We start from the raw sequence: 11,477 nt of genomic DNA, 5'->3' as shown, positions 1-11,477 counted from the left end.
GGGAGTCAAAGGTACACGATGCTGGAGAAACTCGGCGGGTGCAGCAGCATCTATGGAGCGAAGGAAATAGGCAATGTTTTGGGCCGAAACCCGTCTTCAGTACCTTTGATTTTCCAGCATCTGCAGTTCCTTCTTAAACACATAGTTATGGGAGTCGCATACAGCATATAATCTGTATGGTGGCTCAGCACTTCAACTCCCCCTCCCATTCCCAATCTGACCTCTCTGTCCTGGGTCTCTATTGTCAGAGTGAGCAACACTGGAAATTGGAGGAATAGCACCTCATATTCCGCTTGGGGAGTCTGCATCCTGTGGGCATGAACATTGAATTCTCCCAATTTTGTTAGCCATTGCTGTCTCCTCCCCTTCCTCAGCCCTCAGGCTGTCTCCTCCCATCCCCAGCCCTCGGGCTCCTCCTTTTTCCTTCCTTCTCCCCGCCATCCCCTATCAGTCTGAAGAAGGGTTTTGGCCTGAAACGTTACCTATTTCCTTCGCTCCATAGATGCTACTGCACACACTGAGTTTCTCCAGTATTTTTGTGTACCTTAGTTATGGGAGTTCGTCGGTTTGCAGTAGATGTCAGTCAATAGTCTTGCCTGTGATGAAGACAGTGAGATCTAGAATGGAAATTAGTGGTGAAGTTGGCAAAGTCAGTGAGTTCTGCATGGGTGCAGGAGGTAGCAATACAGTTGTCAATGTAGCGGAGGTAGAGTTCAGGGATAAGGCCAGTGTACGTCTGGAACAGGGATTGACGTATCCTACAAAGTGGCAGGCATAGCATAGCATAGATACCAGGCCTTTAAGGACAGTTATTTGTTCAGATTCAAGTTTAGCAATAAAGAGTTTACAGCACAGTCATTCAAACAATAGACCAGACATTTTGATAGAAATACAACAAACACTATTCAGAATTCAAATGATGGGGCTTACAGTCATATTTTTATGGGTACCAGCACACATTGGCGTTAGAGGAAACGAAATGGCAGATAAGGTAGCAAAAGAGGTAACAAAAAGAAGTAAGATTGATTTAACTATTAACATAGGTAAAACTGAAATCAAAGACATTATTAAGCAAAGACTGAAGGAAAGATGGCAAAAGCAATGGGAGGAAGAGCGGAAAGGACGGTGGTTCTACAGAGTCCAGAGGGAAGTGGGAAAGATGAGATGTGCAGGAAAGAACAGAGAAGAGGAGACAGTGATTTCAAGAATTAGATTTGGACACACTGGTCTGAACAGTACACTTTTTGTAATGGGCAAGCATAATACAGGCAGATGTGAATACTGTGGGCAAGAGGAAACGATAGAGCATGTCATTGTACATTGTGAGAGGTATGAGGAGGAGAGAGAACGGATGAGTGAGCAGTTGAGAAAAGGAGTACAATTTTATTTGGTAGATATTTTGCAAGGGAGTTCAAATAAGTGCTATCAAATCCTGATGCTTTTTCTTAGGGTAACCAGTTTGTTCGGAAGGATATAGGTTATTAGAATATGTAATGGTGTTGTTTGATCCACACTCCATGCCAGTTGGTGGCGGTAATGCACCAAAAAAGTTGTTTGCCAACCGCCAAAAAACACTACATAGAAGAAGAAGAAGCATAGCATAGTTGGGCCTAAGGGCCTGTTTCCACACTATCACTCAGACTTGTCCAACGATCCCTGAAGGTGGCAGCATATGTGGATTTAAAGAAACAGCACACATTTGGGGCATAGAATATGAGAAACAATCGGTTGAAGGAACGGGTCAGGCAGTATCTGTTGAGGGTAATGTTGACAGTTGACATTTCAGGTCCAAGAAATCCGAGATCGCCAGCGGTGGAGCTCGATCCGGCGTGGCCTTGTTGGCTTTGGAAGCTGCGGTCTCTGGCAAGGAAGCGGCCGTTCCAGGCATCCCAAGCCGCTGAGAGGATTCTCCCGACGCCGGAGCACCATCACCAGGCGAGAACGGCCTGGAACATCGGGCCTCCGTAAAGGCAACTGTGGATGCCTCAATAGGCCCGACTATGAGTGGACATGGGATGGGGACTGGACATTGTGTCTTCCCTCATAATGGGAACCATCGTGGGGGGATGTTTTTATGTTTAAATTTCTTTACTACTGTTATGTCTGTATTCTTTCTGTGCTGCATTGGCAAGAAGCATTTCACTACACCTAGGTATATGTGACCAATAAAATAACCTTTGAACCTAACCTTTGAAATGTCCACTGTCCAACACCTGTGGGTTTGTGCATGCGATGGAACTCGAGTCCATCTTCCAACCCATGCCCCTCCAGCACACGCACACCATCTCAAGCTTACAATGTAGTTTTTAATTTTTGAAGTAGATTTCAACATGCAGTCACTGCCACCAAATATGTCCAGCATCACAGACTGGTTATGTTTCTAGCCGGATCGACAGAAAATGCTGGATTAACTCAGCAGGATCCTTCAGAAGCATTTTGTATCTATGGGGAAAGATCGAAAAATTTCACGTATCATCCTTTAGCCACAAGGGCCACATCTAACTTCCTCTTAAATATAGCCAATGAACTGGCCTCAACTACCTTCTGTTCCAGAGAATTCCACAGATTCACCACTCTGTGTGAAAAATGTTTTTCTCATCTCGGTCCTAAAAGACTTCCCCCTTATCCCTAAACTGTGACCCCCTTGTTCTGGACTTCCCCAACATCGGGAACAATCTTCCTGCATCTAGCCTTTCCAACCCTTTAAGAATTTTGTAAGTTTCTATAAGATCCCCCCTCAATCTTCTAAATTCTAGCGAGTACAAGCCGAGTCTATCCAGTCTTTCTTCGTATGAAAGTCCTGGCATCTCAGGAATCAGTCTGGTGAACCTTCTCTGTTTTAGTGGCAAGAATGTCTTTCCTCAGAATAGGAGACCAAAACTACGCAATACTCCAGGTGTGGTCTCATGCTCTTATACTAATCCTTTTACTATGAATGCATACAATTCGCTTTCTTCACTGCCTGCTGCACCTGCATGCCTTCTTTCAATGACAGGTGTACCCTGACACCCAGGTCTCATTGCATCTCCCCTTTACCTAATCGGCCACCATTCAGATAATAATCTACTTTCCTGTTTTTGCCACCAAAGTGGATAACCTCACATTTATCCACATTGTACTGCATCTGCCATGCATTTTCCCACTCACCCAACCTATCCAAGTCACCTTGCAGCCTCCTAGCATCCTCCTCACAGCTAACACTACCCCCCCCCCCCTGCTTCGTGTCATCCGCAAACTTGGATATTCTTGCATTCAATTCCCTCATCCAGATCATTAATCTATATTGCTAAAAGTCTATTCTTGGTGATCTGTGCTGCGATTTCCGAGAGAACGCCGCCACCTACGGCCGTCATTTTTGAGCCCCCCTCCGCCGCATATGTGCCAAGGATTTTTCCAGTCGATGAAAAATGACAGAGATATTAATGATTTTACAAAATTCCCCATTCTCTCTGCTGCCCCCGCTGGCGGCAGGGGGGATGGACTATAAAACCAGGAAGTGGTGTGCCTCAATTGGTCTGCAAGCTGGAGGAAGGCAGAGGGTCATGTTTCTCTGAGCTGTGAGTAACACTGAACGCATGTCCACACAACTGAGTAAGTGCCCTTAATGTGGTTTGAAAGTGAAAATATGGTTAAAGTAAAAAAGCACTGCCTGCAAATGGTTGTTTGGGGAGTTTGGGTTGAAATAAAAAGGCACTCTCCCCCTCTCTCCGTTCCCCCCTCCCCCTCTTCTCCCTCCCCCTCCTCCTCCCTCCCCCTCCCCCCTCCCCCCCCCCCCCCTCTCCTTCTCCCCCCCCCCCCTCCCCTCCACACACACCCCTACCCCCTGCAGTCTTTAAATGCCTTCCATTGCATATCCACCGTCAACCCTTTAAGAATCAATTGCCAGTCTATCTTGGCCAATTCATGTCTCATACCCTCAAAGTCACCTTTCTTTAAGTTCAGTACCCTTGTTTCTGAATTAACAATGTCACTCTCCATCCTAATGAAGAACTCAACCATATTATGGGAACTCTTGCCCAAGGGGCTACGCACAACAAGACTGTTAACTAACCCTTCCTCATTACACAATACCCAGTCTAGAATAGCCTGCTCTCCCGTTGGTTTCTCTACATGTTGGTTTAGAAAACTATCCCACATACATTCCAAGAAATCCTCTTCCTGAGCACCCCTGCCAATTTGATTCACCCAATCTATATGTAGATTGAAGTCACCCATTATAACTGTTTTACCTTTGTTGCACGCATTTCTAATTTCCTGTTTGATGCCATCCCCAACTCCACTACTACTGTTAGGGGGCCTGTACACAACTCCCACTAGCGTTTTCTGCCCCTTAGTGTTTTGCAGCTCTACCCATATCGATTCCACATCCTCCAAGCTAATGTCCTTCCTTTGTATTGCGTTCATCTGCTCTCTAACCAGCAATGCTACCCACCTCCTTTCCCTTTCTGTCTATCCCTCCTGAATATTGAATATCCCTGGATGTTCAGCTCCCAGCATTGGTCACCCTGGAGCCATGATCCCAATTATATCATATCCATTGATAACTATCTGCACATTCAATTCATCCATTATTAGCTTACTTTTGATGAAATTCAGCGAGCAAACGCGATAATTCCCGATATTTTAGATCTTAAAATCACCACGGCAATTGTCAGCTGTTCACTTCCGCCGCTTTCTACCTTCAGTTCCCTCTTATAATTACCTCACTTTTTATCTTTTTTTTTGCCTGAAAATTTAGGTCGCTGTGCTTCACGGTCACCCCGACTAGCACAGAAAATTTCAGCTCAAAAATCGGCCGTTTTCCATGTTTTTAACGGGTGGGAAAGTGCGTGTTTCCCCATTCACTTACATGTACCAAACTGAGAGATGTCCTCCAGTTAAAATTTTCGGTCACGTGAGGGGGGGATCTACGCTCATTTGACCTTTGGTGAAATCACCCTATTGGTGACACATTGTATAACTTGCTAACTACTGGCTATTAACAAGTGCTAACAGTGGCAGTTAACAAATCATTTTCGTCTCAGTTGAATCAAGTGATAAACAACTCCAATCTATCTGCAGAACTCATTAAACCTGAACTGGAAACTGAAAAGCCCCCCCCCCCCCTTCACCCATTTTCCATCACTGCTCGAACTGTCACCCATTCCTCTCCAGAGATGCTGCCTGTCCCGCTGAATTAACCCAGCATTTTATGTCTTTGTTTGTAAACCAGCATCTGCAATTCCTTGCGTCTACATCTCACCAGGATAGTGCCTGGGATAGGGAGATTGAGCTTCGAGGCTTGCAAACACTCCTTCCCATTCCCACACTAACCTTTCTGTCCTAGGTCTCCATCATCAGAGTGAGGCTAACGCAAATTGGAGGAACAGCATCTTATGTTTCGCTTGGGCAGCTGCTTACAGCCCAGTAGTAAGAATTTTGATTTATCTCAGTTCAGGTAGCCCCGGCAGGCAGCACTGTGGAGCGGCCTCCAGCCTGAATGACCTGGGGGCTCCAGTCACGGAGCCTGCGGAGCTGCGGACTTACCATCGTGGGGCTGGCCGACATCGGAGCGTGGGGAGCGGTGGTGACTTGCTGCTGCGGCCCGACCACGTAGCTCGGAGGCTCCAGCTGCAGCCGCAGGTCCGGTGGACTGGGACATCGGGAGCTCGCGGGTCCGGGGGGAGAGACCGCTTTCCGGAGCTCCCGCAACGCGACTTCTCTAGCCCGTGTCGGCTTCATGGCCGTGGGACATTCCAGCACCCGCCGGGGGCTCCAACCTTGTGACCTATAGACCGGGAGCGGGGCCGTACATCGCCCGGTACGGCCTAAAATGGCCGTGGGACTTAGCATCGCCTGCCTGGGGCTTGGACATCGGGAGAGAAATGGAGAACAGGAGAGAGAAAATACTTTGCCTTAGTTTTAGATGTTTTAGTAAATGGAATTGTGTGTATGTCTGTAGGATATTGTCTTTGTTTGTATGGCTGTGGAAACGGAGTTTCATTTGAGCCTCACTGAGGTTCAAACAACATGTAATAAATATTGTGTATATATATATGTATCTCCCTCTCCCGTTTCATTTCCCGTGACTTTCAGTCTGAAGAAGGGTCTGAAAGTCTGAAGAATGACCCGAAACGACACCCATTCCTTCTCTCTAGAGATGTTGCCTGTCCCACTGAGTTCTCCAGATTTTTGTGTCAACATTGAGCTTCGAGGAAGTGCCTCTGCCAGGACCACTGGGCATGCGCGCCAGGGCGCTGCTGGTGCCAGGACCACTGGGCATGCGCGCCAGGCGCTGCTGTGCCAGGACCACTGGGCATGCGCGCCAGGAGTTCGCGTCCACCGGCTGTACTGGGCATGCGCGGACAGGGGTCCGGTGTCAGTGGCGACGATGTTGGCCGCGGTCGGGACGTAGGCGGCGGCTTGGCCAGGAGAGTCCGGTAAGGACAGCCGCTGGTCCGCAGCACGGGGATCTCGGGGACGTGGCAGCTCCTTACACTCCTCAGCTCACTGCGACTGACAGGCCTGCACCCAGAGAGAGATCCTCGCCCCTAGAGAGAGAGAGAGAGAGAGAGAGAAAGTGTATGTGTGTGGGGTATCCTCACCCCTGGAGGGAGAGAGTGACTGTGTGTGTGGGATGGGGCGCTCACTGCCAGATAGATAGAGATCTTCACCCCCAGAGAGTGTGTGTGGGACCCTCACCCCTGGAGAGAGAGTGTGTGTGGGATGGGAGGGGGCTCCCAGATAGAGGTCTTCACCCCTAGAGAGTGTGTGTGTGTGGGGGGGTCCTCACCCCCCAGATAGAGATCCTCACCTCTAGAGTGAAAGAGAGTATGTGTGTGTGAACCTCGCCTCAGAGAAAAAGGGAGTGGGATCCTCACCCCACCCCTGGAGAGATAGGGATCGCCAACCCCAGATAGAGGCAGAGTGGGATCCTCATCCCAGAGAGCGAGGGAGTGAGATTCTTGCCTCCCCCCACCCTCACCTCGATTGAGAGAGAGACAGACCCTCATTCCTGAAAGGAGGGCGAAAATGCAACCCTGTACCCTGAGGTAGGGGCAGCAGGTGACCCCCAATCTTCTGGGGAGAGGGAGAGAGGCCCTCCCTCTCCCCTTTGAGTCAAGGGGATGGGGGTCCACCTGATGCCTGGAGTCTGGGGGAGAGGAATCCCGCCCCACCCCCCCACCCCCCTCCAACTGATAGATTGAGGAAATGACAGTCGACCAGGAGAGACAATTCCTGTCCTTTGTGTCAGGCACAGAGTGCATGAGTGGTTCCACTGGCCCCTGAGAAATATGCAGAGTGAGGTACCCCTGAACCCCTGAGCAGATTGGATCCCTGATCAGATGGAGGTGGTGGTGGGGGGGGGGGGGGGGGACAAGTGGGACCTCTGACCCTGGAGCAGGAACATGGGCACACCCTATCCCTGGCGAGGGAAAGGGTGGGAGTGTCATAGTGACAATGGTGATATAAAGAATTTTTGCAGGTTCTGATATTCTTTTGCGCCTTGCCCTTGGTGCTGAGGTTGTGGGGTTGGGATTTGCTGAGATGTGGACCAGTCTTCACGTTTAACTACAGGGCAGTTCATCTAATGTGACACTGTGTCCATGGTAAAGAGATTGGCTGATGGAGTGCAAATTGTGAAGTGACTTGTCCTGCGAGTATTAAACCTGGAAATATTCGCCATCAAGGCACACTTCTGACCTTTGTCTTGTTGGTGATGGAAAGGTTTTGGAATTTCAGGAGGTGAGTCTCTGACCACAGGATACCCTGCCTTTGACCTGCTGCTGTCACCGTTCTATTTATTTGACTGGTCCAGTTCTTTCTTGTCAGAGAATATCAATGTGGGTGGTTAGATGCTCTTAGTATATATCATTAGAGTCATAGAGTGAAAACAGGCCCTTCGACCCAGCTTGTCCACACTGGATAACATGTCCCAGCTACACTAGTCCTACGTGCTTGCGCTTGGTCCATATCCCTCCAAACGTGTCCTATTCATGTACCTGTCTAACTGTTTCTTAAAGGTTGAGATTGTCCCAGCCTCTACTACCTCCCCTGGCAGCTTGTTTCATACACCTTTGTGTAAAAAAGTTACCCCTCAGATTCCTATTAAATCTTTTGTATAACATGGTGCCCAGAACTGAACACATAAGCTAACAACAATTGCTTAGTATTTTTGCGGGTCAGCAGTTACTTAACACTTAATAACCCATTAATGAAGAAGGAAGTATTTGAGTACATGGTAAAGCTAGCCTGGTATAAAAACAGAAGCTAAGAATTTATGTATTTGAAAAATTATAGCAAAGTGAGTGAGGATTAATGAACAATAAGGGATTAGCAGATGATTTAAACAGGAGCTTGCATCAGTCTCCTCTACAGAAAATAGTTAACATCCAAGAAATAACTAAATCATGAATTGAAATAATCTGAGGAAAATTATCACTTGGGCAGTGATACTGAACAGATTGTTGGAGCTGTGGGATGACAACTCATGGTCTTTTTGAAAGGTGGAACAGGTTCGAGCAGTTCAGATTACTCCTTACTCATTACCGCATGCTCCAGGACATAGCAGCAGGTGTTCTTCAGGACCCTCCATCTTCGGCCTGTTCATAAATGATCTTCCCTCCGTCAAAAGGTTCTGGATGTCTTTGCTTTCTCAGAAGTAGTGAATTGCCTTGAACACAGTCCAATCATCAGCAAACATCTCTGCTTCTGACCTTACGATGGAAGGAAGGTGACTGGGACAAGGATGCTGCCCAGAGGATTTTTGTAGTGATGTCCTGGGGATGGGATGATTGACCTGCAATAACACGCCCATCTTCCTTTTTGAGAAGTTTAATTTCTATAATTGGAGTGTTTTCACTTTGATGTCTGTTGACCAGATTTGCCAGTGCTCCTTGATGTATGTGTGGTCAAGGGCAATCACCTTACCTGCAGAATTCAGCTTTTTATTGCATGTTTGGACCAAGATTGTGATGAACATAACCGAGTGATGTTTAAGAAACATTTAGACAGATACATGGATAGGATAGGATTAGAGGGATATGGACACACAGGCAGGTAGGACTGGTGTAGATGGGACTTGTTTGGCGATGTGGGCAAGTTTGGCCGAAGAGCCTGTTTCCTCGCTGTATAACAATGAGATGAAATCCAAAGTGGGCATTGGTGAGCAGATTATCTGAGAGTAAAGGGCCTGTTCCACTTAGGCTATTTTTAGGCGACTGTTGGCAACTGTCATAGTCGTAGCAGATCACCGAAAAAACGCCGACTGGACCCCCCTTCGACATAAAATATGAAATAAAATCATTACTTTAACAACAAAAAAGTCAGCACCCGCGACAACCTACGTTAACCTGGCGACAACTACGATAGCACCTACGTCAGGAGAAGTCAAGCTACACTCATTGGTGCCAAACCTTGTTTTCAACGTTAAAAATCCAGCGGCGACCAGAAATATGCTACAACTCTTTGTGGGGATAGCCTAGTCGCCTGTTGTCGCCTAAATACCAATGCCAACAATACATTTAATCACTGCTGAGCATTATCTGACTGGGCAGTGGTTAGCCAGATTAGATTTATTTTGCTATTAGTGCAATGGGCATGACTTTTTTTTTTTTTGCGTTGTCAGTTCCATGCTAGTGTTGTGCCTGTATTAGAACAGCTTTGCCGAAAGGAAGGAATGCAACTCTACAGCTGAGAAAGAACATTTTCACAAATAGGTTATGTGGTTAAAACATACAGCAGGCAGTCGAGGCAAGTCTTGACATATATGTATGTGTTTCATTTCTCATTTTCATTTTATATACAGTGCTCTCCATAATCTTTGGGACAAAGACCCATCATTTATTTATTTGATTCTGTACTCCACGCCCTAATAGAAGAAAAAAAAAACACATGTGGTTAAAGTGCACCGTGTCAGATTTTAATAAAGGCTATTTTTATACATTCGGTTTCACCATGTACAAAATTACAACAGTGTTTTTATACATAGTTCCCCAGTTTCAGGGCACCATAAGGTTTGGGACACAGCAATGTCATGTAAATTATAGTCATGTTTAGTATTTTGTTGCATATCCTTTGCATGAAATGACTGCTTGAAGTCTGCAATTCATGGACATCACCAGTTGCTGGGTGTCTTCTCTGGTGATGCTCTGCCAGGCCTGTATTGCAGCCATCTTTAGCTTATGCTTGTTTTGGGGGCTAGTCCCCAAAATTGGGTTCAGATCGGGTGATTGACTTGGCCACTCAAGAATTGACCATTTTCTAGCTTTGAAAAACTCCTTTTTGTTGTTTTAGCCGTTTGTTTGGAATCATTGACTTGCTGTAGAATGAACCGCCTTTTTTGTGTAACCTGTTTGGAATCATTGACTTGCTGTAGAATGAACCACCGGCCAATGTTTTGAGGCATTTGTTTGAACTTGAGCAGATAGGATGTGTCTATATAGTTCAGAATTCATTATGCTACTACCATCAGCAGTCGTATCAATGAAGATAAATGAGCCAGTACCTTCAGCAGCCATACATTCCCAGGCCATAACACCCCCACCACTGTTTCACAGATACTTTGGATCTTGGGCAGTTCCTTCTCTCCTCCATACTTTGCTCTTGCCATCACTCTGATATGTTAATCTGTCAACAAAACCTTTTTCCAGAACTGTGGTTGCTCTTTTAAGTACTTCTTGACAAACTACCGGGCCATCCTATTTTTGTGGCTAACCAGTGGTTTGCATCTTGCAGTGTAGCCTCTGTATTTCTGTTCATGACGTCTTCTACGGATAGTGGTCATTGACAAATCCACACCTGAAGAGTGTTTCTGATCTGTCGGACTGGTGTTTGGGGATTTTTCTTTATTATAGAGAGAATTCTTCTATCATCAGATGTGGAGGTCTTCCTTGGCCTGCCAGTCCCTTTGCAATTATTAAGCTCACCAGTGCTCTTTTTCTTCTTAATGATGTTCCAAACAGTTGATCTTGGTAAGCCTAGTGTTTGGCTGATGTCTCTAACAGATTTATTCTTGTTTCTCAGTCTCATAATGGCTTATTTGACTTTCATTGGTCCTCGTGTTGATAAACAGCAATAAAAGTTTCCAAAGCTGATGGAAAGACTAGGTGCTGAGAGCTCTCTTCCACCTGCATTAAGGAGGCAATTAAACACACCTAAGCAATTACAAACACCGGTGAAGCTATGTGTCCCAAACATTATGGTGCCCTGAAATGGGGAAACTATGTATAAACACAGCTGTAATTTCTACATGGTGAAACGAAAATGTATACAAATGGCTTTTATTAAAATCTGACAATGTGCACTTTAACCATATGTGATTTTTTTTCTATTACAAATCTTAAATTGTGGAGTACAGAGGCAAATAAATAAATGATGTGTCTTTGTCCCAAACATTATGGAGGGCACTGTATCATCAGACATACGTGGCATGGATTAAGTTGATGTGAAGCAACTTAATTTTTGGAGGTCTTGAACTCTTAATTTAATTATGCTTA

General features: G+C 46.2%; 1 protein-coding gene across 2 annotated transcripts in view; it reads left to right on the top strand.

Annotated features, from left to right (window-relative positions):
* Window positions 1-6,298: 6,298 nt before the first annotated feature.
* The window catches only part of rabgap1l (RAB GTPase activating protein 1-like), a 268,209-nt gene continuing 263,030 nt past the window's right edge, over window positions 6,299-11,477 (top strand). For both annotated transcript variants that reach the window (XM_055642029.1, XM_055642027.1), the window contains exon 1: window positions 6,299-6,419. The gene's annotated coding sequence lies outside the window, so the exon portion shown is untranslated. The remainder of the gene's footprint in view (window positions 6,420-11,477) is intronic.

This window comes from Leucoraja erinacea, chromosome 10 (assembly GCF_028641065.1).
Source record: "Leucoraja erinacea ecotype New England chromosome 10, Leri_hhj_1, whole genome shotgun sequence".
NCBI classification, from domain to species: domain Eukaryota; kingdom Metazoa; phylum Chordata; class Chondrichthyes; order Rajiformes; family Rajidae; genus Leucoraja; species Leucoraja erinaceus.
The sequence above is the reverse complement of the archived record's forward strand: the minus strand, read 5'-3'. Positions and strand labels throughout refer to the sequence as shown.